Source organism: Triticum aestivum, chromosome 6D (genome assembly GCF_018294505.1).
Source record: "Triticum aestivum cultivar Chinese Spring chromosome 6D, IWGSC CS RefSeq v2.1, whole genome shotgun sequence".
Taxonomy (NCBI): domain Eukaryota; kingdom Viridiplantae; phylum Streptophyta; class Magnoliopsida; order Poales; family Poaceae; genus Triticum; species Triticum aestivum.
Genome location: NC_057811.1, coordinates 371,660,528 through 371,684,753, shown reverse-complemented (window position 1 = coordinate 371,684,753; position 24,226 = coordinate 371,660,528).

The following is a 24,226-nucleotide window of genomic DNA, read 5'->3' as shown; positions in this document are numbered from 1 at the left end:
GCGTAGGTAAGAACGGTTCTTGCTAAGCCCGTAGCAGCCACGTAAAACTTACAACAACAAAGTAGAGGACATCTAACTTGTTTTTGTAGGGCTTGCTGTGATGTGATATGGTCAAGACGTGATGATATATAAATTGTTGTATGAGATGATCATGTTTTGTTGAAGTTATCGGCAACTGGCAGGAGCCTTATGGTTGTCTCTTTATTGCATAAGATGCAAGCGCCATGCAATTGCTTTACTTTATCGTTATGCGATAGAAATAGTTGCAAAAGCAATAGTTGGCGAGACGACCATATGACAACACGTTGATAGAGATCAAGATGACAGAGATCATGGTGTCATGCTGGCGACGATAGAAATCATGACAGTACTTTGGAGATGGAGATCAAAGGCACAAGATGATGATGGCCATATCATGTCACATATTTTGATTGCATGTGATGTTTATCTTTTATGCATCTTATTTTGCTTAGTTCGGCGGTAGCTTTATAAGATGATCGCTTACTAAAATTTCAAGGTATAAGTGTTCTCCCTGAGTATGCACCATTGCGACAGTTCTTCGTGCTGAGACACCACGTGATGATCAGGTGTGATAAGCTCTACGTTCACATATAACGGGTGCAAGCCAGTTTTGCACACGCAGAATACTCGGGTTAAACTTGACGAGCCTAGCATATGCAGATATGGCCTCCGAACACTGGAGACCGAAAGGTCGAACCTGAATCATATAGTAGATATGATCAACATAGTGATGTTCACCATTGAAAACTACTCCATCTCACGTGATGATCGGACATGGTTTAGTTGATTTAGATCACATGATCATTTAGATGACTCGAGGGATGTCTATCTAAGTGGGAGTTGTTAAGTAATATGATTAATTGAACTTTAATTTATCATGAACTTAGTCCTGATAGTATTTGCATAACTATGTTGTAGATCAATAGCTCGCGATGTAGCTCCCCGTTTATTTTTTATATGTTCCTAGAGAAAAATATTTGAAAGATGATAGTAGCAATGATGCGGACTTGGTCCGTGATCTGAGGATTATCCTCAGTGCTGCACAGAAGAATTATGTCCTTGATCCACTGCTAGGTGACAGACCTATTGCAGGAGCAGATGCAGACGTTATGAACGTTTGACAAAGCTCGGTATGATGACTACTTGATAGTTTAGTGCACCATGCTTTACGGCTTAGAACCGGGACTTCAAAAATGTTTTGAACGCCATAGAGCATATAAGATGTTCCAGGAGTTGAAATTGGTATTTCATACTCATGCCCGTGTCGAGAGGTATGAGACCTCTGACAGTACTTTGCCTACAAGATGGAGGAGAATAGCTCAACCAGTGAGCATGTGCTCAGATTGTCTGGGTACTACAATCACTTGAATCAAGTGGGAGTTAATCTTCCAGATAAAATAGTGATTGACAGAGTTCTCTAGTCACTATCACCAAGTTACTGGAACTTCGTGATGAACTATAATATGCAAGGGATGACGGAAATGATTTCCGAGCTCTTCGTGATGCTGAAATCGACGAAGGTAGAAATCAAGAAAAGCATCAAATGTTGATGGTTGACAAGACCACTAGTTTCAAGTAAAAGGGCAAGGGAAAGAAAGGGAACTTCAAGAAGAATGGCAAGCAAGTTGCCACTCCCATGAAGAAGCCCAAAGCCTGAAACTGAGTGCTTCTACTGCAAAGGAAATGGTCACTGGAAGTGGAACTGCCGTAGATACTTGGCGGATAAGAAGGATGGCAAAGTGAACAAAGGTATATTTGATATGCATGTTATTGATTCGTACTTTACTAGTGTTTATAGCAACCCCTCGGTATTTGATACTGGTTCAGTTGCTAAGAGTGGTAACTTGAAACGGGAGTTGCAAAATAAACAAAGACTAGTTAAGGGCAAGGTGATGATGGGTGTTGGAAGTGATTCCAAGGTTGATAAGATCACCATCGCACACTCCCTTTACCTTCGGGATTAGTATTGAACCTAAAATAAATGTTATTTGGTGTTTGCTTTGAGCATGAATATGATTGGATCATGTGTATTGCAATACGGTTATTTATTTAAGTCAAAGAATAATTGTTGTTCTATTTACATGAATAAAACCTTCTATGGTCATACACTCAATATAAATAGTTTATTGAATCTCGATCGTAGTGATACACATATTCATAATATTGAAGCCAAAAGATGCAAAGTTAATAATGATAGTGCACCTTATTTGTGGCACTACCGTTTAGGTCATATTGGTGCAAAGCACATGAAGAAACTCCATGCTGATGGGCTTTTGGAATCACTTGATTATGAATTACTTGATGCATGCGAACCATGCCTCGTGGGCAAGATGACTAAGACTCCGTTCTTCGGAACAATGGAGCGAGCAACTGACTTATTGGAAATAATACATACTGATGTATGCGGTCCGATAAGTGTTGAGGCTCGTGGCGGGTATCGTTATTTTCTGACCTTCACAGATGATTTGAGCAGATATGGGTATATCTATTTGATGAAACATAAGTCTGAAACATTTGAAAAAGTTCAAAGAATTTCAGAGTGAAGTAGAAAATCATCGTAACAAGAAAATAGAGTTTCTACGATCTGATTGCGGAGACGAATATTTGAGTTACGAGTTTGGTATTCATTTGAAACAATGCGGAATAGTTTCGCAACTCACGCCACCTGGAACACCACAGCATAATGGTGCGTCCGAATGTCGTAACCGCACTTTAGTAGATATGGTGTGATCTATGATGTCTCTTACCGATTTACCACTATCGTTTTGGGGTTATGCATTAGAGACAGCTGCATTCACGTTAAAAAGGGCACCATCTAAATCTGTTGAGACGACACCGTATGAACTATGGTTTGGCAAGAAACCTAAGCTGTCGTTTCTTAAAGTTTGGGGTTGCGATGCTTATGTGAAAAAGTTTCACCCTGATAAGCTCGAACCCAAATCAGAGAAGTGCATCTTCATAGGATACCCAAAATGTTGGGTACACCTTCTATCACAGATCCGAAGGCAAGATCTTTATTGCTAAGAATGGATCCTTTCTATAGAAGGAGTTTCTCTCGAAAGAAGTGAGTGGGAGGAAAGTAGAACTTGATGAGGTAACTGTACCTGCTCCCTTATTGGAAAGTAGTTCATCACAGAAATCAGTTCCAGTGATTCCTACACCAATTAGTGAGGAAGCTAATGTTAAGGCATATCTCTCTACATGTAGTTTTGGTGACTGATGGCAACATGCTTGCGGACTAATCGTGTGCTTTGAGCATTTCAGAGATTCATCATTTGGCACGAGACGATTTCTTTCCCCTCGGAGTGTCATTCAAGACGGTGTAGCTCTTTCGCTTCTTTTGGTGGATTAGTTTCGTAGGAGTCACCGTACTATCAAGAGGGGGTCCGCTTTGGTAAGGCTAGGGTGGAATCAACACGTACACATCCTCTTTACACCCTCAGAGCCTTTCTGCTTCATTGGAGTTTTCTTTCCTCTCTCTTTGGGCTGAGTCTGGTCCCAGCGGTAGTACCGCGGTACCCAGCGGTAGTACCGCTTAGGGGTCACAAGCGGCAGTACCGCTCCGCAGCGGTAGTACCGCTGGTGGGTCCTCAGCAGTAGTACCACTACGGTACCAGGCCCCTACCGCGTCGACTCGAGGGGTCTTTTTTCGTGTCGGATTGTGCGGTACTTCACAGCGGCAGTACCGCTCTTAAGCGGTAGTACCGCCCTACCACCGCGGCAGTACCGCCCATGTCCGTATCTCCCCTGCCCTCCAATCTCCACGGTAGTACCGCTGGTCTCAGCGGTAGTACCGCTGCCTTATGCGGTAGTACCGCCCTCTGCGGGGCTGTTGTGGGGGGTAACGGTTGGATTGTTCCCCCCACTATATAAAGAGGTCTTCTTCCCCATAGTTGACCTACCTCTTCCCCCAAAAGCTCCATTGTTCCTCCAAGCTCCATTTTCACCCGATCTCTCTCCCTAGCCAATCAAACTTGTTGATTTGCTCGGGATTGGTTGAGAAATTTGATTCCCCCCACTTATCCCTAGCGGATCTTGTTACTCTTGGGTGTTTGAGCACCCTAGACGGTTGAGGTCACCGCGGAGCCATAGTCCATTGTGGTGAAGCTTTGTGGTGTCATTGGGAGCCTCCAATTAAGTTGTGGAGATTGCCCCAACCTTGTTTGTAAAGGTCCGGTCGCCGCCTTCAAGGGCACCAATAGTGGAATCACGGCATCTCGCATTGTGTGAGGGCGTGAGGAGAATACGGTGGCCCTAGTGGCTTCTTGGGGAGCATTGTGCCTCCACACCGCTCCAACGGAGACGTACTTCCCCTCAAAAGGAAGGAACTTCGGTAACACATCCTCGTCTTCACCGGCTCCACTCTTGGTTATCTCGTTCCTTTACTTTCGCAAGCTTACTTGTGTTAAATCCCTTGCTTGCTTGTGTGCTTGTTGTCATTGCATCATATAGGTTGCTCACTTAGTTGCATATCTAGACAACCTACTTTGATGCAAAGTTTAAATTGGTAAAGAAAAGCTAAAAATTGTTAGTTGCCTATTCACCCCCCCTCTAGTCAACTATATCGATCCTTTCAATTGGTATCAGAGCCTCATCTCTTTATTAAGGACTTTACCGTCCGAAGAGTATGGTTGACGTCGTAGACGGTGTGGAGGAGCACTCCAGTGTGAATCCGGTCTCGTCTACGGGAGATGGGGGAACCACGGTCTCTCGTGAGGAATTAAATGTGGCGTTGGACACATTGAAAACCTCCATGACTACCGAGGTCGAAAGCATGTTTAATAAATACTTAGAAGGGCTTAAACTTTCCACCACACCGTTGAAAGTGGGTGATCCCGCCAACAAGGTGACGGATGCTACCTTCGACAAAGGGGAAGCTACTAGCGAGAAAGCTCCTTCTTCTAGTGGTAAAAATGGCACGCGACATCTTTGCCCATGTGGAACCTCCACCTGTCTATGGTGGACCGCTCCCTTCCACTCATTTGAATCATGCCGGCCCGGCTCCTAAGATTGAGAAGAATGTAGATTTTGATTCTTGGGTCTATCGTTTTAAGCGTCATTTAAATCATGTGAACACTAACCTTTGGAGAATCATTGAAGAAGGTTTTTATCCGCATGACCGAAGTAACTTCACTCCTAGAGAAGTTGTGGATCATCAATTCAATGAGAATGCTCTCTTCATCATCCAAGAAGCAATCCCACTCGAAGACCTTCCTCATCTCCGTCCCTACACTGTGGCCAAAGATGCTTGGCTCCAAGTTGTTTCCCTCTATCGGGGAAGCGCAAGCATTCAACGCTCCAACTATGAAGTGGTGCAAGATGAAGCCGATGAGTTTGCAATGAAAGAAGATGAAGAACCTCGTGAGCTTTTTTGGAGAGTAACCAAACTCGCAGTCTCTCTCCAAGATCACGGAAGTAAGGACACGGATGAAAATTGGATCAAGCGTAAATTCCTCAAGGCAATGATGCCCTACCACAAAGCCATGTCCTCCGTCATTCGTCAAAGGCCGGACTTCCACACCTTGTCCTCAAGTGAAGTGTTGGATGAGTTCGTTGCTATGAGCATCTTGGACAAGACTGCCGACAATGCGGTTCTTCTCTCTCAAAGAGTAAAGAGGCCCAACCTTGCTCTAAAGGCCAAGGTTAGTATGGAGGAAGAGGAAGAAGAGGAAGAAGAGGAGGGCAACCTCGAAGATACGAAGTATGCCTATCATGAACACATGGCTCTTGCTTCAAGGCAATTTTGGAGCAAGAAGAACACAAGGCCAAACTTCAACAAGAACAATTCAAGTGGCGCAAAGGGCAAGCAACGAGTGAGGACTTGCTTCAATTGTGGCAATGTGAGCCACTTTGTTGCGGAGTGCCCTTACGAGAAGAGGGAAGACAATGGTGGCAAGCTCATCCGAAAGGACAAGGCCAAGTCGTTCCCCCACAAGAGCAACTTCACCAAGAAGACTCCTCCCAAGGCATTAGTCATACAAGAAGAGTACAACGAGGATGATGATGATGATGAAGATGGTGAGTCGGTTGCCATGGCCTCCGTTGCCATTGCGATGACTCCACGGATGTCTCTCTTCGACTCACCCAATGAGAACATCACCGCCAAGTGCCTCATGGCTAAAGCCACCAACAAGGTAACCCCCAACATCAAAACTACCATCATTAATCATCCTTCTTCGACGGATAGCATTGATGAACATGAGGGGACAAATGTGGAGGAAAATGAGTTTGAGACCTTTATGGGTAAAATCAAGGGTAAATCCAAGAAGGACTTCGTTGCTCTCTTGGAACAACTTGGTGAAGCCAATGACATGATCGAGGCTCACGAAGATACCATCTCTAAGATGGAGGGGCATAGTCGTGACTATGCCGATGAGATTTCGGATCTTTCCAATGCTCTTGACGAAGAGCGTGGTCTTCGTTTGGCTCTTGAGGAGTCATACAACGATGATCATGCTAAGTTAAAGAAAGATCTTGATCATGCTCTTGTTGTGTCTCGTGTGCTAAACTCCGAGAAGGCAAAACTTGGGGTTGATCTTGCTAGACTCAAAGAGGAGTTTGACATTCTCGACAAGGCTCACAAAGTCTTGAAGGGTGTTCATGCTAGCCTCAAGGAGTCTCATGATCAACTCCAAGTAAAGCTAACTAAGGAGAAAGCCACCTTTCCTCATATGGTGTTAATTGATAATGCAAATGCTACTAACCCTTGTTGTGAGCATGTGCATCTTGTTGAGGAGAATGCTAAGTTGAAGGAGCAACTTGAGAAAGGCCTTGTGTCATGCATACAAGGTGAGAAGAACCTCAACGACCTTTTGAGCAATCAAAAGGAAGTTGTGGCCAAGGAGGGGATTGGGTTCGCACCCAAGCCCAAGAACAAGAAGAAGAATGACAAGACCAAACGACCTCCTCCTCTCAAGCAAACTTTTGTGAAGGAGGGAGAGGGTGCTTCCAAGGAGAAGAAGAACAATGCGAAGGGTGGCGGTGTCAAGAAGGGCAATGCCACCCCTTCCAACAAAGCCGGCGACTTTAATCCTTCTTATGTGCTATGCCGTGCTAGTGATGGGCATGTTTATGCCAAATTTGTTGGTTCTCCTCATGAGTATATATTGAATGGTCTATTTGGGTTCCTAAGACCCTTGTTACTAACATCAAAGGACCCATTACAAAATGGGTACCTAAAACCAAGCATTGATCTCTTGTAGGTGTTTGCTTCCGGTGGGGGATCATGGTTGCTCGATAGTGGAGCTACAAATCATATGACCGGAAGCAAGGACTTGGTGGTGGACGTGCACAAGATTCCATCTATGCCCACCAATGTCGAGTGGGGTGATGCCTCGTCTTCTAAGGTATTGGGACTCGGCAAAGTAGTCATTTCTCATGATCTCACGATCGAGAAAGTCATGCTTGTTGAGTCCCTTGCATACAATTTACTTTCCGTTCGTCAACTTGCAATCATGGGTTTTGCCACTTCTTTGATATTGATACCGTGGCCCTCTTGTGGAGCAAGACTCTTAAAGTAGCCTTTGTTGGGCATGTCGAGAACGGTCTCTATGTGATTAACTTTTCGGAGCGACCCACTAAGACCGCGACATGCCTAATGGCTAAAGTTGACGTGGGATGGCTTTGGCATCGCCGTTTAGCCCATGTCAATATGAGATCTTTGCAAAGTCTTCTCAAGGGGGACCATGTCCGTGGACTAACGAACGTTAGTTTTGCTAAAGATCGTGCTTGCAGTGCTTGTATCGAAGGAAAGCTTCATGAGAAGGCTCACCCTCCCACGACTCTCATTTACTCGAAGAGGCCTTTGGAGCTCCTTCATTTGGATCTCTTTGGGCCTCCATCCTTTGATAGTCTTGGGGGTAGAAAGTATTGCTTGGTGATTGTGGATGACTATTCAAGATACACTTGGGTGTATTTCTTCAAGAGGAAGAGTGAGACCCAACAAACCGTCATTGACTTTGCAAATGAAGCCCAACGTCAACACAATGCAAAGATCTTGACAATAAGAAGTGACAACGGCACCGAGTTCAAGAACTACACCTTGGATGAGTTTCTTAGTGATGAGGGGATCAAGCATCAATATTCCGCACCTTACACCCCTCAACAAAACGGTGTTGCGGAGAGGAAGAACCGGACGTTGATGGATGCCGCAAGGACCATGATGGCGGAGTTCAAGTCTCCATACAACTTTTGGGCCGAAGCCATCAACACCGCGTGTCATGCATCCAATCGGCTCTACCTCCGCAAGGGCTTGAACAAGACTCCATATGAGATACTCACCGGTAACAAGCCCAACCTCAAGTACTTTCGGGTGTTCGGGTGTAAGTGTTTCATTCTCAAGAAAGGTGTTCGGTTGTCTAAATTTGAGGCTAGAGCATATGAGGGCATATTTGTTGGTTATGCTACAAACTCTCATGCTTACCGTGTCCTCAATAAATCCACGGGACTTATTGAGGAGACGTGTAACGTGGAGTTTGATGAGAATAACGGCTCCCAAGTGGAGCAAAGTGGCACTTGTGATGTAGGTGATGAAATTCCTCCTCAAGCCATAAGAAGAATGGGTGTTGGTTTTATCCTACCCATTGAGGAACCCCTTGTGGCCGAAGGAGAAGGACAATGCTCCACTCAAGTGGAGCCATCACCAACCCAAGGCCCACACGCTTCCGAAGAACAAAGTGAAGGCCCTCAACCTCATGAACAAGACCAAGGGCAAGATCATGCTCAAGACGGTGGAGACACACCAAGTGATGCCCAAGGTCAAGTTCTCTCCTCCGAGCAAGTTCAAGATCAAGAACAAGCTCAAGACGGCGCTCAAGATGATCAAGTGACCGCTCCTCAACTCACCTCCGAGGAGGAATTGGAGCGTCGTGCCGCCAAGATTGCTTCCAAGCTCTCCACCAAGGGTCATCTCATGAAGAATGTGCTTGGAAGCATTCAAAAGGGGGTAAGCACTCGTAGACAATTGGCAAACTATTGTGAACATCACGCGTTTGTCTCTTGTGTGGAACCCCAAAAGGTATATGAAGCTCTCGAAGATCCGGATTGGCTCAATGCCATGCATGAAGAACTCAACAACTTCGAGTACAACAAGGTGTGGAGATTAGTGCCAAGGCCAACGGGGAACCACAATGTCATTGGAACGAAGTGGATATTCAAGAACAAGCAAGATGCTCATGGGACCATCATCCGCAACAAGGCACGATTGGTGGCACAAGGCTACTCCCAAGTCGAGGGTATCGACTACGGTGAAACCTTTGCTCCCGTTGCTCGCCTTGAATCTATTCGTTTGTTGATTGCTTATGCTTCTCATCACAACTTTAAGTTGCAACAAATGGATGTGAAGAGTGCTTTTCTTAATGGACCTATTAATGAGTTGGTGTATGTCAAGCAACCCCCCGGGTTCGAGGATCCCTACTTTCCCGATCATGTGTATCAACTCGATAAGGCACTCTATGGCCTTAAACAAGCCCCACGTGCGTGGTATGACCACCTTACCGAGTTGTTACAAGATCGTGGGTTTGAAGTTGGGCTAATCGACCCCACTCTTTTTACTAAGAAGGTCAAAGGGGAGTTGTTTGTGTGCCAACTATATGTTGATGACATTATCTTTGGTTCCCCTAACAAAGCTTTCAATGAGGAATTTGCCGCACTCATGACCTCAAAGTTCAAGATGTCTTCCATGGGAGAGTTGAAGTTCTTTCTCGGTTTCGAAGTAAAGCAAAGAAGAGAAGGAACCTTCATCAACCAAGCCAAATACACTCAAGACATGCTCAAGAGATTCAAGCTAAGTGATGTCAAGCCGGCGTCCACTCCAATGCCCACCAAGTGCCAACTTGACATCGATCCCAATGGTAAAGCGGTGGATCAAAAGGTATATCGCTCCATGATTGGTTCATTACTTTACCTTTGTGCATCTAGACCGGATATCATGTTGAGTGTGGGAATTTGTGCACGTTTTCAAGCCGCACCTAAGGAAAGCCACTTCGTGGCGGTCAAGCGAATCTTTCGATATTTGGCTCATACCCCAAACTTTGGCTTATGGTACCCAAGAGGAGCAAACTTCAAGCTTGCAAGGTATTCGGACTCGGATTGGGCAGGAGACAAAGTGGATAGGAAGTCCACTTCCGGAGGGTGCCAATTCCTTGGTTGCTCTTTGGTAAGTTGGTCTTCTAAAAAGCAAAGTTGTGTGTCTCTCTCGTCCACCGAAGCGGATGTGGCGGCCGGGAGTTGTTGTGCACAACTCTTATGGATGAGGCAAACTTTAAAGGATTACGGTGTCATTTGTGACAAAGTGCCTCTTTGGTGTGACAATGAAAGTGCCATCAAGATTTCTATCAACCCGGTGCAATACTTCAAGACGAAGCATATTGAGATTCGATATCACTTCATCCGGGATCATATTAGGCGAGGGAAGATCGAGCTCAACTATGTCAACACTCATGATAACCTTGCAGATATTTTCACAAAGCCGTTGGATGAAGAAAGATTTCGCGAGTTAAGGCATGAGGTAAATATCATTGATTCGAGCAATGTTGCTTGAACACTTGCACTCCCCACCATACTCGACTTGTTATCTTGTTTAGGTGTAGGCATGGACATAGGGGGAGTGTTGCTCTCTTAATGAACTCTCCCTCCCCTTATTATGCATAAATTGATCAACTCTTTCACATTAGCCATTTTTGATGGTACTTGTGCTTCAAAGACGAGTTTTGGTCATGGGCCCAAGGATAATTCTTCGCGGTGCCATACCAATTGACTCAAACATAGGTGGCCTCGGCCACCGCCCTCTCTTGAAGAGGTATGTGGTTCTTGTCCTCTCGCTGATGTTTTTGTTGCTTTGTGTTTGCTCTCTCTTCTTGCCTTTTTGTTTTGCTTTTCCTTTTGGGCTAAGCCTTTTGTGTCTAGGCTTTGGAGTCTTGGCTGGGTGGTACTACCGCTGTGGTGCGGTACTACCGCTTATGTTGATAAGCGGTACTACCGCCCACCCGAGCGGTACTACCGCTGGGGGGCGGGATCAGGGGGTTATGTCGGGGCAGGGGGAGGTTTCTCCTCCCCCATACCCATTCGCACCGCCCCTCGTCTCTCTTCCTCTCTCCAGCGACTCCTCGCCGCGGGAGGGCTCCGGCGGGCCCCGTCTCCGGGCCATCCCTCTCCATTCCCTTCGGTGGAGTCGATCCCCACCTCGTCCTCTTGCCATGGATGCCGGTATTGCCCTCGTTCCTTCTCTCTTTTTGTCTAGTTCTCAGATCTAGCGTTTTTGGGGCAATAGTGGTTGCATCTCTAGATTTTTGGCTAAATCTCGGCTTGAGTAATTTGGAGAAGGCGTCTAGGCTGTGTGGACTAAGTTTTGGTAGGATTATTTTTGAATTTGGCAGTCCGGTAGTGCCGGATCTAACCACGGCAGTAGGAACCGCCGGTTCCCAGTCTTGCGCGGTACTACCGCTCCCGCTGGAGCGGTACTACCGCTTGCGCGGTACTGCCGCCTATGGCCAGCGGTACTACCGCTGCCTGCCAGATTCCATCATTCCTCTACCACTGTTTGATCCATGTTGTTTTGTTTGGAGGATTACGCTTTTTCTTTCGTGTTGGTTTTTCTGTTCGTGTGTTTGGTTCCAGGTGGTGAACGTCCTGAGGAGCAAGTCCAGCGTGTCAACCCCGGTCATGCAACATCAAAGCGCTACCGCACCTCTGATTCAGTAGGTGCTTCCTCAAGTGCGGCTCCTCCGCCTCAACATCAGAAGAAACTTGCCAACATGCCCAAGCCAAGGGGCAAGACTGTGACTAAGTTGTCTGCTAAGGTGTTCTGGGAAAGGCATCGCCGCAACCCCTATGCGGAAGACCAAGAACCCAATTTTGTCAACCGCCCGTTCTGGAACCGCTTTCAGTTTGCCATCTACTTTGATGTGATCAAGGCCAAGAAGAATCTCTATGTTGATGTTCGCTCCATCGACACGGATGCCATGGAAAAGGATCCTGAATACTTTGGTGAAGCTCTTCAGATGTGTACTCAGCTCACATTCTCAGAATCATGCAGTTCAACAAGGACTTTGATGCAGATTTGGTGGCTCAGTTCTATGCTACTGTCCATCTTGGAACTGATGAAGAAAGGACTCTGACCTGGATGACAAATGGCAAGTTACTGTCTGTCAAGTGGAAGGCCTTCATGGAGTTACTTCACGTGGAAGATCGCGGTCTTGAGACTCCTGTCGGCTTTCGCCCTCACCGCAACGTCAACTCCACTCACAAGCAAGCCCTCTGGCCCTACTGCACTGTGAAGGTTCACCCTGTGACTAAGAAGGAAACCTATGAGTTGTCTACCTACCTGGACATCCTTCATCGTGTCTTTCGAGAGACCCTCTTTCCTCGCATCGGGAATTTGGATATGGTCCACTCCTATCTCGTGGATATGCTTCTCTTCTGCCAGCATGAGAAGGAAGCAAACACTGGCGAGTCCCTGGACATTTCTCATGTTATGTGGTCTGAACTTCTCACTGCCATTTCTGAGCGCAAGTGCCCGATCTATGGTCCGTTTATCATGCTGCTCATTGAGAAGGCCTGGGCACGTGTCCATCCCCAGGTGATGCTGGAAACTGGAGAATTGGTCTCTCATGAGATCAAGCGTCTGAGGAAGAAGGACAGTTGGGGCGTCCCAGCCCCTAAATCTGGGGGTCCATCTACTGCTGCTGACATGGAGACCGAGGATGGGACTGAGGCCGATGATGATGATGAGGATTATGAGCCTTCTGGGACAGAGCCCTCTTGGGCAAAGAAGATCAAGCGCAAGATAAAGAAGCTCTTCTGCATGGAGTCTCGTGGTCAGTACATGACTCATGTGGCTGAGAAGAAGGCCAGGGGGCGTCACAAGAGCTCATGCGTCAGCTAGGTGCGACCGTTGTCAGTGGGTCTGAGGGCCAGATCACCGAGGAAGAGGAGTGGATTCAGCAACACTGTCCGTGGACCGATTCCGACACCGAGCAGTTTCCGACTGAGGATGGCAGTGCAGATGACCCTGCTGGGATGTGATGAGAGAGCTCCTCAGTTTGCCTTCACCTGGAGCCGTAGCGTCGCTCTTTGCCCTTTTGGTGTCTCGATGCCAAAGGGGGAGAGAGCTTAGGAATTTGCTTTATGGTGTGCTTTATGGTGTCGACGTTTTCTGTGTTGTGTCGTTGTGTTTTCTCGCGATTTGCCTTGTTTGGTTGTGTGCCAGTGAGACCTAAGTTCCAGATATATGGTGTAAGACATATGCTACCTTATCTTTATCTATGTCTTTCTAGTACTTTGGTATCTTATGAGTTGCTTGTCTATCATGTTATATTACCTGCTCTCATGTATCCTATGCTTAGGTTGTTGGACTATAAAATATAGGGGGAGTGTTGATCCTAATGTGTGTGTCCTACATTCCAAAGGCACTACCAACTAGGTGCACACATTCAGGGGGAGCCCGTCTATATTTTGTAGTTCTAAGTTTCTTTACTTTCATGATATATCCTTGTGCAAATCCCTGGTTGTCATCAATCCACCAAAAAGGGGGAGATTGTTAAGGCATATCTCTCTATATGTAGTTTTGGTGATTGATGGCAACATGCTTGCGGACTAATCGTGTGCTTTGAGCATTTCAGAGATTCATCATTTGGCACGAGACGATTTCTTTCCCCTCAGAGTGTCATTCAAGACGGTGTATCTCTTTCGCTTCTTTTGGTGGATTAGTTTCGTAGGAGTCACCGTACTACCAAGAGGGGTCCCCCTTTGGTAAGGCTAGGGTGGAATCAACACGTACACATCCTCTTTACACCTTCTGAGCCTTTCTGCTTCATTGGAGTTTTCTTTCCTCTCTCTTTGGGCTGAGTCTGGTCCCAGCGGTAGTACCGCGGTACCCAGCGGTAGTACCGCTTAGGGGTCACAAGCGGCAGTACCGCTCCGCAGCGGTAGTACCGCTGGTGGGTCCTCAGCAATAGTACCGCTACGGTACCAGGCCCCTACCGCGTCGACTCGAGGGGTCTTTTTTCGTGTCGGATTGTGCGGTACTTCACAGCGGCAGTACCGCTCTTAAGCGGTAGTACCGCCCTACCACCGCGGCAATACCGCCCATGTCCGTATCTCCCCTACCCTCCAATCTCCACGGTAGTACCGCCGTGGGTGCGGTAGTACCGCTGGTCTCAACGGTAGTACCGCCCTCTGCGGGGCTGTTGTGGGGGGTAACGGTTGGATTGTCCCCCCCACTATATAAAGAGGTCTTCTTCCCCATAGTTGACCTACCTCTTCCCCCAAAAGCTCCATTGTTGCTCCAAGCTCCATTTTCGCCCGATCTCTCTCCCTAGCCAATCAAACTTGTTGATTTGCTCGGGATTGGTTGAGAAATTTGATTCCCCCCACTTATCCCTAGCGGATCTTGTTACTCTTGGGTGTTTGAGCACCCTAGACAGTTGAGGTCACCGCGGAGCCATAGTCCATTGTGGTGAAGCTTTGTGGTGTTGTTGGGAGCCTCCAATTAAGTTGTGGAGATTGCCCCAACCTTGTTTGTAAAGGTCCGGTCGCCGCCTTCAAGGCACCAATAGTGGAATCACGACATCTCGCATTGTGTGAGGGCGTGAGGAGAATACGGTGGCCCTAGTGGCTTCTTGGGGAGCATTGTGCCTCCACACCGCTCCAACGGAGACGTACTTCCCCTCAAAAGGAAGGAACTTCGGTAACACATCCTCGTCTTCACCGGCTCCACTCTTGGTTATCTCGTTCCTTTACTTTCGCAAGCTTACTTGTGTTAAATCCCTTGCTTGCTTGTGTGCTTGTTGTCATTGCATCATATAGGTTGCTCACTTAGTTGCATATCTAGACAACCTACTTTGATGCAAAGTTTAAATTGGTAAAGAAAAGCTAAAAATTGTTAGTTGCAAGCATCTCGGAGTTGGAATATATGCTTTGATAAGTTGATCAAAGCATATAGTTTTATACAGACTTGCGGTGAAGCCTGTATTTATAAGAAAGTGAGTGGGAGTGCTACATCCTTTCTGATAAGTATATGTGAATGACATATTATTGATCGGAAATGATGTAAAATTTTCTGGAAGCATAAAGGAGTGTTTGAAAAGAGTTTTTCAAAGAAAGACCTCGGTGAAGCTGCTTACATATTGAGCATCACGATCTATAGAGATAGATCAAGACGCTTGATAAGTTTTTTCAATGAGTACATACCTTGACAAGATTTTGAATTAAGTTCAAAATGGAACGATCAAAGAAAGAGTTCTTGCCTGTATTGCAAGGTGTGATGTTGAGTAAAGACTCAAAACCCGACCACGGCAGAAAATAGAAATAGAATGAAAAGTCATTCCCTATGCCTCAGTCATAGGTTCTATAAAGTATGCCATGCTGTGTACCAAACCTATTGTGTACCTCACCATGAGTTTGGCAAGAGGGTACAATAGTGATCTAGGAGTGGATCACTGGACAGTGGTCAAAATTATCCTTAGTGGTATAAGGATATGCTTCTCGGTTATGGAGGTGACAAAAGGTTCGTCGTAAAGGGTTACGTCGATGCAAGTTTTGATACTGATCCGGATGACTCTAAGTCTCAATCTGGATACATATTGAAAGTGGGAGCAATTAGCTAGAGTAGCTCCGTGCAGAGCATTGTAGACATAGAAATTTGCAAAATACATATGGATCTGAATGTGGCAGACCCATTGACTAAACATCTCTCACAAGCAAAACATGATCACACCTTAGTACTCTTTGGGTGTTAATCACATGGCGATGTGAACTAGATTATAGACTCTAGTAAACCCATTGGGTATTGATCACACGGCGATGTGAACTATAGAGTGTTAAATCACATGACGATGTGAACTATTGGTGTTAAATCACATGGCGATGTGAACTAGATTATTGACTCTAGTGCAAGTGGGAGACTAGAGGAAATATGCCCTAGAGGCAATAATAAAGTTGTTATTTATATTTTCTTATATCATGATAAATGTTTATTATTCATGCCAGAATTGTATTAACCGGAAACTTGATACATGTGTGAATACATAGACAAAACATAGTGTCCCTAGTATGCCTCTACTTGACTAGCTCGTTAATCAAAGATGGTTAAGTTTCCTAGCCATAGACATGTGTTGTCATTTGATGAACGGGATCACATCATTAGAGAATGATGTGATGGACAAGACCCATCCGTTAGCTTAGCACTATGATCGTTTAGTTTATTGCTATTGCTTTCTTCATGACTTAAACATGTTCCTATGACTATGAGATTATGCAACTCCCGAATACCGGAGGAACACTAAGTGTGCTATCAAACGTCACAACGTAACTGGGTGATTATAAAGATGCTCCACAGGTGTCTCCGATGGTGTTTGTTGAGTTGGCATAGATCAATATTAGGATTTGTCACTCCGATTGTCGGAGAGGTATCTCTGGGCCATCTCGGTAATGCACATCACTATAAGCCTTGCAAGCATTGTGACTAATGATTTAGTTGCGGGATGATGCATTACGGAACGAGTAAAGAGACTTGCCGAGAACAAGATTGAACTAGGTATGAGGATATCGATGATCGAATCTCGGGCAAGTAACATACCGATGACAAAGGGAACAATGTATGTTGTTATGCGGTTTGACCGATAAAGATCTTCGTAGAATATGTAGGAGCCAATATGAGCATCCAGGTTCCGCTATTGGTTATTGATCGGAGATGTGTCTCGGTCATGTCTACATAGTTCTCGAACCCGTAGGGTCTGCACGCTTAATGCTCGATGACGATTTGTATTATGAGTGTGACGCCCCTGATTCAATCGTACACTAATCATGCACGCAAATGTGTACGATCAAGATCAGGGACTCACGGGAAGATATCACAACACAACTCTACACCATAAAAATTCATACAAGCAACATAATACAAGCCAGGGGCCTCGAGGGCTCGAATACAAGTGCTCGATCATAGACGAGTCAATGGAAGCAACAATATCTGAGTACAGACATAAGTTAAACAAGTTTGCCTTAAGAAGGCTAGCACAAAAGTAGCAACGATCGAAAAGGCAAGGCCTCCTGCCTGGGACCTCCTAACTACTCCTGGTCATCGTCAGCGGGCTGCACGTAGTAGTAGGCTCCTTCGGTGTAGTAGGAGTCGTCGTCGACGGTGGCGTCTGGCTCCTGGGCTCCAGCATCTGGTTGCGACAACCAGGTAGAAAGGAAAGGGGGAAAAGAGGGAGAAAAGCAACCGTGAGTACTCATCCAAAGTACTCGCAAGTAAGGAGCTACACTACATATGCATGGGTATATGTGTAAAGGGCCATATCGGTGGACTGAACTGCAGAATGCCAGAATAAGAGGGGGATAGCTAATCCTGTTGAAGACTACGCTTCTGGCCACCTCCATCTTGCAGCATGTAGGAGAGAGTAGATGGTAAGTTCACCAAGTAGCATCGCATAGCATAATCCTACCCGGCGATCCCCTCCTTGTCGCCCTGTTAGAGAGCGATCACCGGGTTGTATCTGGCACTTGGAAGGGTGTGTTTTATTAAGTATCCGGTTCTAGTTGTCATAAGGTCAAGGTACAACTCCGGGTCGTCCTTTTACCGAGGGACACGGCTATTCGAATAGATAAACTTCCCTGCAGGGGTGCACCACATAACCCACCACGCTCGATCCCATTTGGCCGGACACACTTTTCTGGGTCATGCCCGGCCTCGGAAGATCAACACGTCGCAGCCCCACCTAGGCTCAACAAAGAGGTCAGCACGCCGGTCTAAATCCTATGCGCGCAGGGGTCTGGGCCCATCGCCCATTGCACACCTGCATGTTGCGAGGGCGGCCGGAAGCAGACCTAGCCTAGTAGGCGTTCCAGTCCAATCCGGCGCGCGCCGCTCTGTCGCTGATGTCAAAAAGAGCTTCGGCTGATACCACAACGCCGAGTGCCCATAACTGTTCCCGCGTAGTTGGTTAGTGCGTATAGACCAAATGGCCAGACTCAGATCAAATACCAAGATCTCGTTAAGCGTGTTAAGTATCCGCGAACGCCGACCAGGGCCAGGCCCACCTCTCTCCTAGGTGGTCTCAACCTGCCCTGTCGCTCCGCCACAAAGTAACAGTCGGGGGCTGTCAGGAACCCAGGCCCACCACTACCGGGATGGAGCCACCTGTCCTTTCAGCCCCCTCATCAGAATCACTTGCGGGTACTCAACGAGCTGACCCGACTTTAGTCACCACATGTGTCATGTATATAAAGTATATAGTATATACCCGTGATCACCTCCCGAAGTGATCACGGCCCAGTAGTATAGCATGGCAGACGGACAAGAGTGTAGGGCCACTAATGGAACACTAGCATCCTATACTAAGCATGTAGGATTGCAGGTAAAGGTAACAACCGTAGTAGCAAGGACAGGCTATGCATCAGGATATGATTAACGGAAAGCAGTAACATGCTACACTACTCTAATGCAAGCAGTATAGAGAAGAATAGGTGATATCTGGTGATCAAGGGGGGGGGCTTGCCTGGTTGCTCTGGCAAGGAGGGGTCGTCGTCGACGTAGTCGATCACAGGGGCAACATCGGTCTCGGGGTCTACCGGAGAGAAGAGGGGGAAGAAACAGTAAATATAAAGCAAACATAGCATCACAAAGCATAACGTGGTAATACGACGTGTCGGGTGTGACCTAACGTATGTCTACACGAATAGGTGAAGGGGAAAATTCAACCGGGAATGTTTTCCCGGTTCCGGACCTGTGCCACACAGATGACCGGAGGGGGAAAGTTCCATGTTCAGCGTGCTAGAGGCATGTGACAAATGAACGGACCGCGTATTCAGATTCGTTGGATTTTTCTGAGCAATTTTCATATAGAAAACATTTTCATCCGAGCTACGGTTTATTTTATATGATTTTTCTAAGTTTTAAACATTTTCTGAAATTATTTGATTTAATAGAAATATACAAAAAAGAGAAATGACGTCAGCATGATGCGAGGACGACATCAGCAGCTAGCTGGTCGGCTGACCAGGTCAAACCTGACATGTGGGTCCAATGGGACCCGCATGTCAGCCTCCGCTAGTATAACAGTGGATTAAACTAATCTAGCAGGGTTAATTAGGGGTGTGGGCCCCGGGTGTCAGTGAGTGATTAGTTAATCTAATTACTTTTATTTATAAAACATTTGTTAGACTAATTAACAGAGGGGGGCCCGCATGTCAGTGGCTGGGGGCCGCCCAGTCAGCACGTTGACCGCGGTCAACAAGTCAAGGGGGGCCCCTGGGTCCACCAGTCAATGGCCCAGGCGGTGCCACGCGGGGTGCCATGTCGGTGACGTCGCCAGAATCACGCCGGCTACCATTCCAGCGGCGGAAGTTCGCCGGAGTTGCTCGGATTTCCAGCACAGTGCACCATTCCGCGCGTTTTCGGTGGCGTTCGAACGAGTAGATCGTCCCGCGTCGATCTAGAGTGATCCCAGGAGCGGGGGTGGCCGGAGTGGAGCTCAACGACGACCGCGGGCGGCGCCGGAATACGGGAATCTCCGAAAACTACGCTACGGGCTGCGTTCTAGCTAACAAATGACGCTAGCGGGCTCTACGGACCTCCGGCAACTCGACAAAGGCCACGGCTTGGCTCGGAGATGGACGGGGTGAGCGCAACGAGCTCGCGGACGAGGCCGCATGCGGCAATGGCGACGGCGGCACCGCGAGCCATCTCCGGTGCATGAGGAGGAACCAGAGGAAGGAGGAGGGGGGAGGCTTACGGCGCGGCACACGGAGGCCCTCGAGTGAACGAGAGCGCAGAGGGGAGGCGGGATCAATCGCGGCGGGCGGCGGCGACCGAGGTTGGGGAAAAGCTTGACCCGGCCGCTGCATGGCACTCCTGCTCGTCCTGAAGCGCGGGGTCGACGAGGACGACGTAGAGGGAGCTCGGGGACTCGGCGGCTCGACGAACGGTGGTCGGGGCCACGCCTACGGCGAGGCTTCGGCGGCGATCTCGCTCGGGCGAGGGGGGAGCAGAGAGAGAGAGAGAGAGAGCGGCCGAGATGGAGAGGGGAGTGGGTGGAGGTAGGTGGGGAGGAAATATCGGGGGGGGGGGGGCTCGGCGGAGGCCTTATCCACCCAGTAGCGCTGTCGGCGAGCCGGCTCGGCGGCGACGGTGGGTGCGCGTCGGTCGCTTGAACAGAGAACGGGGGAGAAGGAGGAGGCCGTGGTGGGCTGGGCTGGCTGCCAGCTGGGCCGGTTGGCCCAGTGGGGGGGTCCTTTCTTTTTTTTATTTTTTTGTTAGTTTTGTTTTGTTTTACTTTTCTTATTTTCTTCTGTTTTGGCTAATTGTTTGGGCACCAAAAGAGTTTTGTAAAATATGAGAGCTGGCCCACAAATCACAGCACAATAAATCCTACCACTAAAAACTAGTTTGGGTTAATTATCATTTCGTATTTATTTTGTGTTAATAAAAAAAGTTATTAAATAATGTTTTCAGCCACTGTTTGAGGTTGTTTAAGTCACTTATTAAATTTCAATAATGTTGTTTACAATTTTATCATAGCCTCTGTTTTATCTACTATTTATTGAACATTTTAGTTTTAATAGTTGAAAACTTTTATTGTTGGCTTAATTTTGAATTATGAATTATAATCGGTTTCGAACTAACGCGAGGTTAGCAACAATAACCGTGGTGACGTGGCATCGTTAACGTGGCTATCGTGGGATTACTGTAGCTTAATTATCCGGGTGTCACAATTCTCCTCCACTACAAGAAATCTCGTCCCGAGATTTAAGAGGGAAGTAAGGGGGAAGAATAGGTTACGACATTCTAACAGATCTTCTCATTCATGTTTGCTCTCCCTGAAGTAGTTGATCCTCTTCGTTGATGTCTTTATTTCTCTGCTTCAGGTCATCATGATGAAGTCGGTATCCTTTCTTCGGGAAGTCCATCGTACTTACGAAAGAATAAAGGGTGGTTATTCCGGAAGAACGGACCTCTGCAAGGTTGACTACCTGGTAGCTAACATCGGGGGAAGGTGGCGGAAAGTAACTCTCGAACTGAAACTTAAGAAAATTTCGAGAGCAAAGTAAGAAGGTACCATGAGAGGTTTAAGCGGGTAGGCAAGCGTTCGATGCCTAAACAAAGTGTGAAAGGGGTCCAAAGCAATGAGAATAAGTTTTTCGTCTGATATCAAAGCAGATAACTAGGAAGATGACCCATGAATTACATACGAAATCAAGCGCGAGGAATAACTTTGGCAACAAGGGTGTACAGGAGAGTCAGGTTTCGATCCTGTGGGACTGTGGGTTATGGGCCCACCATGTGGTTAAAAGTAGGAAGGCCATTGGCATCTTACACGGTCATGATAGCAAGACATGTCAGAGGGTAGCCTGTCAGTTATGTTGGCAACAACGTTGGTACCAAGGGCGAGGGACAAAGAGAACCATTTTCCTGCTCGTTGAACGAGGCGGACCAATAGGCAAGGTTCTCGTCCATCGGTGGTTACCAGAATGTCACCAACAATAGTAACAGGGTCTTACTGACAGAGTTGTACACCGAGGTGTTTGCACAAGCAGGGAATTAATACTGCTTAGATCATAATGATCACCAGAAACGTTAAACCAACCAATGGAAAGGAAAATATGATTATCAGATTAAACAGAACAATGGAAAGGAAAATGTGTTTAAACACATATTTCAGGGGTATATCCTTCCCAAGGACAAGGGTTAGAAGAGAACCATTTAGGTTAGGGAAGAGGAAGTTCATGACATTACTCAAACAATGGTGTTTGAATAATTGATAACGAAAACTTAGCATTGTGCTTCAAATGTTTTTATTGAAGATCGGATTACCACAGACATGCTTCGAGATAGCACTGACATGGTCATTAGGTAAGATCGGGCTATGGATACACAAAGGATCCATCATGAACAACTTATAGAGTAAGTCTTACAATTTCCTCATGGAAGAATAGCTAACCTTGCTAAAAAGGAAAACTTATAACAATAGGTCCTCCGGCCAGGTGTGTTAGGCATGACATCACCTTACCGGGTCATAAATAGACCAATGTTATAACTCTTGGAAATATGTTCCAACCATCATATCTGATCGAGATTCAGATCTGATTGGTGTCAGGATAACTCAGACTCAGGATGCCTGAGAAGAAAGGTGCCACACAAATTGTCGAAACGACATCAAAGATTCTCGGGAGATGAACTATGGAAGCGAGTTCCGAACAAGGGTTCATCATTAAGTCAAGGAGAGGTGAGGAGGTGACTGATTGACTCAGCGACAATCCATTGAGATTTCCAAAAGATGGATTTCCACAACTATGTGACCAAGGAGATAACATTAGCTAGATCGAATGACTTAATGATGTATGCTCGAGGAAAACATACATAGTTAAACATTGGTTGAAATGTGCACCCGAAATATGGCTAGGTAGCACGATCAATGTTCGAATGATGATTCATTAAGCCATAGACGTAGAATGAAACTATAGACCAATAACTTCAAAGCATTAGGGTTGCTAGAAGTTTAGAATTTACACATCACAGACCATTTGTCGGTATTTCGTTTAGAAACAACACGGGGACCAAGAAAGAATGGTGATGGTGAGAAGTATCATGTACCAAGAATTCTTAAGAGGTGGAGTAATGCTCACGACATTCTTGACATCAAAGATGGTAATACTCCACGGTAGAACATAACATAAGCTGGATAGCAGGGAAATCAAGATACAACACAAAATATGAACAAGTTTGTGTTGGGGGGGAGGCAAGAATGTTGTCGATGATAACACAATTCATCGAGGGGCAAGGATGGTATTTCTCATCCTGAATTTGGACACACAACTTGGAAGAAGTCAAATTGTTGACAATGATCACGACAAATTTGTCGAGAGGTTTTCAAGAAGATGTAATTGATCGACGATGACATCAAGTCAAAGGAATGATGAAAGCGAAAGGTTATTGGAACCACGGGTAGGACACAAACTTGAAATCAAGTTTGCTGTTCAAGGAGAAGTGATATGACGAGGAAGATCGACGCAAGATTAGCCCATTGTCGAAATTTGTGCGCTGGGAAGGTCCAGGTAGCACAGTTAAAATCGGCACGATAATGACATAGCCGAGCAGGCTAGGAATGACTTGAAGGATTATTGAACTCGTAAGCAACAAAAATTACTTAGAGTTATTGAATCAGAGTGCGGAATTGATTCACTTATCGGTGTCCTTGAGGGGTTCTAACAACTCAGAACCCGTTGGAAAAATGGAATCGGCAAGAATATTAGTTGATGAAGAACTCATAAGAAGTTAAGTAGTTCCTTGGCATTCTCGAGATACCAGGGGGTAATACTCGATGACAGATCGAAGTAGAGGTTGGACGGAGGTATTGATCTGCAGCAGGCAAGTACTTAAACTTGTCCGATAAAAGGATCAAAGATGATCAATCATGTTCGGAACCATGTTTGCAAAGGACCAACATGGATACAAGATGAACTTATAACAAGGGGACCATTATTAATTCAAGAAGCTTCCATGATAAGTTCCACATCGGGTCCATGGGCATGAACACAAAGTTCAAGGTCGACTCCCACTTCTCCAATACACAATTTTTCATTTACTGCTCTCAGTTAAGAATGTTTAGAGTTTGAAAGTTTAACTGGAGGAATACGAGAAGGTTATGACCCATGAAGACTTTTGGGTTCACACAAATTAAGGAAGGTATATGTTCAACCCATCGGGGCATCTTAGAAACATATACCACAACTTCAGGAGAAATTTATACAAGCTCGAAAGTAGAGCATTGTTGAGAAAGCAGAGGATACAATCTACCAAAGGCATTATGTATCCAAGGAAAGGCTCACAAGGTTATTTAATATGAAGGACGCTGTCAGATAAAATCCAACAAGGGATCTGATGTGAGCATTGGTACTCAACCAGAAGATGAAAGAATGCAAGGAGATAAAATTATAGAAACAACTGACTAATTCAAAGCTCAAATGTAAAGGAATTATGATTTCCAAATCAAGGGGTCAGAAGCAAACGCTCTGATTAACAATGGATAAGTCGAATAGACTTAGGTGCACATTCAACGACAACTTGATTGGTCGAGGACCAGCTCATGTTCAAAATGACATCTGAGCCAGAAGGATGAATTCTAGGATCTGATTGGGGATTGCGAGCATTTGCAACATATTGAATCAATGGACTCAAAATGATAGTGACAAGGGCTGCCAATAAGATTAA